This window comes from Taudactylus pleione, unplaced genomic scaffold, assembly GCF_031769625.1.
Source record: "Taudactylus pleione unplaced genomic scaffold, aTauple2 ptg000040l, whole genome shotgun sequence".
Lineage (NCBI taxonomy): Eukaryota > Metazoa > Chordata > Amphibia > Anura > Myobatrachidae > Taudactylus > Taudactylus pleione.
In genome coordinates this window covers 18,012,880-18,019,632 of record NW_028284442.1, presented here as the reverse complement: position 1 = coordinate 18,019,632, position 6,753 = coordinate 18,012,880, and positions in this window count along the sequence as shown.

Sequence of the window (6,753 nt, the reverse complement as noted above, 5' to 3'; positions counted from 1 at the left end):
GTGAAATCAGTTGGGGGAGTGGAAGTATCCTGCATTGGAGGCTGGCTCAGGCTGCAATGCACACTGGGGGAGGGGGGACACTCACTATGACTGCGTGGGGGGCTGAGAGCAGGGTAGCCTGCGGGGGGGGGATGAGCACAGGGTAGGCTGCGGGGGGGCTGGGTACACTCCAAGGGAGAGCGCTGCAATCGAGGAGGAGGCCGTGCTGCTGCTATACTGCCTATATGTCAAGTCGCAGTTGTTCAAACACAGTGTAGAAACTTCTCTCCAGGGCCGGATATCGTGGAAGGGGGGGCCCGGCCACGGGCCCCTTGGGACCAGACCTGGGTTCTCTAATGGTAAATCCGGCCCTGGGCAACGGAGTGTGGTGACTCAAAAGCAAGTGTGTTGCGACTATTTTCAGGGCATGTCTCAGCCTACGACTGTGATCACACAGAGTCTCCAGGGTCTCAGTTCCTGTGGTCATACTGCGCAACCATAGGGTTACTTAGAAGGCCAATAATCTACTGATCTGCAACCAATGCTACATCTTTGTACGCAGTCGCTTGGATTTGGCATAGGAGGGCGTCTCAATACCTTTCCAGGAGGTTGCGACATTTGCATATTTTCACATAACCACTGCGTACAAATTTGCAGCTGCGGTGGCATTACCATACATCTCTGTATCATTTTACATCATGAACATTTGGGCTTACGTGAGACTAAAATACACTACTGATCAAATGTTTTAGAACACCACAATTTTTTCAGTTTTTACTGAGTTTAAATAATTCAAGTCCAGTGAATTACCTATAATGTAAAGGTAAGTGATAAACTGTTAGAGGTTAATAAAAATAGGTTATGTTAGCAAAAAAGTTAAAATAATGTAGATTTCAGAGCTATAAAACAAAGAACCTATTTCAGGAAACAAGAATGTGTTAAGAACTTGCAGCTGTACAGCATCAATGAAAAACAACCTTGCCTGAGCCATGAAGTTCCACCAGTGGACTAAAAGGCTGATTCAGCATTGCACGTATGTCGCAATGCGCAGGACCCATTCTCCGACCGCCTCTGCCTGATTGACAGGCAGAGGAATTTAAGTGGCGGGGCGGGGAGGCCGGCTTTCCCGGAAAAGGGGCCTGTTTGCTTAATTTTCCGGGGTAGTGGCAAGGCCAGGGGCTGCGTCCGTGGACGCAGTTTCCTGGCATCGCAAGTCGGCCAGCCTGAGTAAGCTGAGGCTTACTCAGCTGGTCGGCGGCCTGGCCGCGTCCGTGATGGTGATCCGAGCCTGTGACCTCGGTTGTAGTGCTGGGATCGCAAATGCAGCAGGGGGTGTCATCCATCAAAAATGGAATTGCAAAGCTGCCTGCGAGCACTGTGATGTTCACCTGGTCAGTTAGTCTAAAGGCTATTGGCCACCTATTTAAACCAGTTTCTGTGTGCAACCCATTGCCTGAAAAATATGTTCCTACCCCGGATAGTTCCATGGCTTACTTTGTATCCTGTGTTCGTGTCCTCTGTGACTTCTTTGCTACTTAGTGGATTCTGGCTATTCATCATCGCTGCTTACCGACCTGAGGGCCCGATTCAGTCCCGCTCGCTAGGCTGCATTCGCTCCTAGCTGGCTATGGTTCGCAATCTGTGCATGCTTATGCATCGCAGTGCACGTACGCGAACTAGTCCAGGCGATCGGGAAGTGGTCATTCACTGCGCATAGACTGCTCGCTAGACTGAGTAACAGGACATGCCGTTTGTGGGTGGTAACGGGTTGGTCGACAGATACGGGGGATTGGAGATGCGAACGCAGGCGTGTCTGAGCGTCTCAACGCTGTTTAAGAGGCGTGCATAATTAACACAGAGCGTCATAGTACACATTACTTGGTTGAAAATCACGCTGAATCAATCGCAGTGTTTGCGGTAGGGTATGGTCAGCCACAAGCACTGCGATCCCATCCGATGGTGCTCAATGTTTCCGATGGTTGCATACACTTCCTGGAGATGACGTGCCGTAGTGGGCGTCTTAAGACTGGTGGACGTCTGTATACACAGAGCGATAGCACACCAAGACATAGTGGGCGTGCTATTGCCTTGCAGTGCGATCGCCTGCCTTTGCTGAATTTGCATACACTGGGTGCAAGCGTACTCATCTAGCGAGCGGGTCTGAATCGGGCCTTGTGTTCCATTACCGATCAGTGCCACAGTGCCTTTACTGCATACAAGTTTGCACTGCCATCTCACCTCAGCTTGCAAGTATATCACTTTCATTTGCGTGTGTATCATCATCTATGAGTACTGAGCCCGTGTGCTCAGCTGTGGTCTCATTCCATCATACCGCTGGGACATTGTATGCAAGTTCTTATGCTGTTATACTCTATTACTGTATTATTACATTTTATTTATAGGGCACCACAAGTGGTCCGCAGCACCGCACCTACGTCAACAGTAGGACAGTACAGGGTACACAGAACATTACATTACAATACAGTAAACAGAATATAAAAAGAGCACAAGTAACAATTAGCACTGCAATTCTCAGTACACAATACAGCTGGGAAGGTGAAGGCTGCCATTGAAATGCTAGAGAAGAGGGCCGTGAGACAGTAGGGAGGCAGACCCTGCTCCTAGGAGCTTACAATCTAGGGGAGACAGACAGATGACATGAGGCATGAGTATCTATGCTCAGTGTTTGTCCAAGTAGTACGGTTATAGTATTATGCTGATTTGTATTGGCTTCCCTGCACTGTGTGCTATTGTCTTGGGCTGGTTCAGAGAAGGGTGCTGGTTCCAGGGCTAGGATTCAGTGTGTAGTATGCAGTCTATACACCGAGGTGATCAGTAGCTGTATTATCTATCCTGACTTTCAGTTTCTGAGTTCCTCACTGGCTCCACTTCCAGGTCTTGCGTCAGAGCTGTACCAGGGTCGCAACTTCCTCAAGTTGTATTCTGAATACATAAGTCTCCGATTCCTGGCTTGAGTTCTGAGTTCCTGTCTACCAGTACTATATTGTTCTGAGTTCTGGGGTCACCCTTTTCACTGGAGTATATTGCTGGTCTTGCTGCACTTCAGAGGTCACTAGACGAGGTGTTGCCCAGTAGGCAGGGCTGCTATCTGCATTAGGGTGATTTGTTTGGTGTGTGTGCTGTGATCAGACTATGACCTTTACCTCCATGCTTTTATCATATGCACTGCCTTCCTCAATGATATGACCTGTTGGATTACATTTGCATATGTGACCATCTTGCACTCTCAGTTTTGAGGGGGATGCTGATTTTCCTGGTTGGTCATACTTCTATGCTATGGACCATTTCTTGGATAGACATCACATGTCTAAAATGGGATGGGTACGGGATGCCGGCGGTCAGAATCCCGATGCCGGCATCCCTGTCCCTGCCGGACAGCCGCTCGCGAGTGGGTCTGAATCAGGCCCTATATCTGCTTCCACTGCGGCTTATGAACTTACTAACGATATTGGATCAGAAGCTCTATACACTCCTTCCTATACCTTCTGATAACCTGCCTATACCTTCTGAGGATGACGCTAATTTGCGTATGCAGTCATACAGTAAATAAAGACTTAGACCTGGAATCTGTGGTTCCAAAGCACAAGTGTTATTCAAGTAATAGTTCAGACAGTTACACGCAATTGATCCAGACACAATTTAGGCGCAAAAGGAATTATACAGACCCAAGTACAGTATACATACGCAGCGCTTCCGGACCCGAAGATAGGCATCAGCAAGAGACCCCTCGTCATTCAGCATTCAGCATGAAGACTAAGAACCCAGCGTTTGAGCACACATATTTATACCCCCCCAGAATAGACAGGACAATAGAGAAGTTTGTTGCTGATGTCATTGGTTCCCAGAGGAGAAGCATCTGTTACAGAGCATTTAACAGGCCGGTTCAAATAGACTCGCCCTGCCTCTAACAGCTGGGGGTCTTTCCCTTCCCACCCCCTGTAACATCCTAACAGTTAATACATTTTGTTGCTTGAAGTCTCTGCGATCCATAACTCGAGAATGCATGATGCGATCTCCCCACCGATAACACCGGAATACTGTGGGAAGAGTACGCATCAGTACGAAACCAAATACGGCTTGTTTAGCATGTATAAAACCTTAGTTATCAAATATCTTTATTTCTCAGCATTTAAACTAACTGAACCAACTTAAATCATATACTTTAAAGCTTATTAAACCTTACGTGTGAATATGTAATGTGTGAGTATTCGGGGTTTGATATAAGGACGCTAGTTAACTTGGGGCAGATGCGTGCGCATAAAGCTAATAAAACAGCGGTTTCATACAAAGTCCTATGCATTCGCTAATATGCGACTAGTTAACAGCGCAATTGTGCGTATTAATGTGTGTATGAGAAATGGTGAAAGATGCAATCGCATGGTGCTAACAGTATTATCGCCACATGTACTAAAATGTGAGTTTATCTAAAATGGCGCTTAGGCGGCCATTCGCAAAATGGTGTCTTGCGATCTCATTTTCAAGATGGCGTCTTGCGGCCAGTCGCAAGATGGCATCACCGTGATTAAATTTTAAACTGCACTTGTCTCAGCCAATTATTCAGCTTCGACAGTCCACCCTTTGATAGCAAACAACATGCTATCACATTCTGCTATTAGAATTTAATTTAGGCTTACATTTACATATTATTTAGTGTTATTGTGGGATGGCACAAGGTGGTTCTTAATCCATCAATAATGTGTCTCTGGGTGGGGACATAAAACTACTATTATATGCACACCGCTGATCTTGGAAGATCATGTGAAAGGTGAAGGAATGCACCAGTCTTATAACAGCAGTCTTGAAGAGGAATTGAGACTTTACATTATCTGAGGTGTTCTATAAATAACATTTCAATAATACATTCTATGCATGTCTAAATATAATACATCAAACGATAGTATTTCCTAGTTCAGGGTTGTAATGCAGTTCTATATTTACCTCGGTATATATATTGTCATTACTGACCACCATCATAGTTTCATTCTTATGTTTTACCCTGTTTTACATTTTCCACACTTCAACACAATAGGAACACACCGGATGCATATGCCAATTATTATTATGACAATTAGTATAAGGATCAAGAATTTACCTATGCTGGCGATCACTTCCTGGACCCATTCCCCTAGACCTGAGAACCATTTCACTGGGTTCAGCCATGAAACCCTTCCTTCTATCTTCTCCCCTACTTCAGCCACTGAAGCGTTATGGTTCTTACGAAACGCCCACTTTAGCTGCAGAATTTCATCCATCTTTCGGTCTATCACCTCCTTGGGGTCGCTGGTATCATTGGTGACATAGGTGCAACATTTTACTCCAAACGCAATACCCTCCAGTAACAGCAGTAAAATAATTCAGCACTAGCCTGTGTTGCACTAGTTCTTTCTTGTACGCTTGCAATTCTCTCCCTGTATACCTGAATGTGTCATCGTACATCTCGGTGATATTATCTATCAATTTAGCAAGTTCCTGGATATATCTAAAATTTAATGTACCCCGAGCGATCCTGGTGGGATCCAATGCGACTAAAACTTGAAAGCCAGTTGTCTCACTGATTAACTGAGTGGCTTTATGTACGTCACCAGGTATCATATTTCTTTTGCCTCTGTGTTCATATTGTGTGTGAAAACATGGTGACGGTGTGTTTTCATGTATACCAGCATTTCAACATGTGTGAGGGTCATAACTTCTGGGACTACTCTTCCCAGGTAACACAAACCTTCGGAACTCGGGGAGAGCCCTTTATACGCTTTTCTTCCACAGATGAAATATACATTATCAGGGAGAACATAAGGAATGGTATGCATCATTATCATTAAGCACATTTCCCTTGAAAACAATCCTATTTCTGGGTCTTCCGTCTGGTAAATGCAAGTTTTCTGGCTGTATTATTTTAGCACAATAACCATTTGGCACCTTACCAATAATTTCTTTGGTGGAACTCAATGTATACAGATACCTAAAATGTTTCCCACCAGACTTAATGGAGCGTAAAAGATCATGGTTTATGGACTCATTATCAGCTCTTTGTGAGAAGGTCATCATCTGATTATTCCCCATCACTTCCCAACTCCCGGGTTTATTGGGGTTGGTAATGTTTAAGCACAAAAGTGATCTATCTACTTGGAATTGATGGAGTTTGAAATGAGGTGGTCTGGATGAGAGAAATTTTCCATCCAAGGTTTTCCCTTTTTGCAATTCTAAAATTTCCGTGGTATTTAGCGGAAATGGCACCAACCCTACGTTATGCTGTCCCTGTGGCACATGTGAACACACCCAGCAATCAGTTTGATTGAACACTTTGCCTACCATGCTATGATAATCCTCTAGAGGATACCCACCCCAGTACGGATTATATTTAGGTTGGCACCGTTGGATACAGTTCTCATCAACTAGGGACCCACAAAGCTCACAAATACAGGAATCTTCAGACGATAAACCTCCACACCTTCCCCGAGTATCCGGAATGACAGCTCTCTTAACAATAACAGTACTAAGATTGGTCAGACACACCCCTTTTTGGCATTGCACTCCTCCTGTCTCCACTCCATCAGCACTGCCATCAGCTCCTGTTTCCTCAATCGGTCCCCCATCACAGGCACTGGATATCCCCGAACTGACCAGGATGGTGAACACTCTAAAAGAGTATATGAAAATGAACACAGGAGGCATGTCCATTGTCACAACAAGATCTGCAAATTTCTCTCAGTTCAGGTATCTCACTACAACCTGTTCAATCCTCCCGGAACAAGC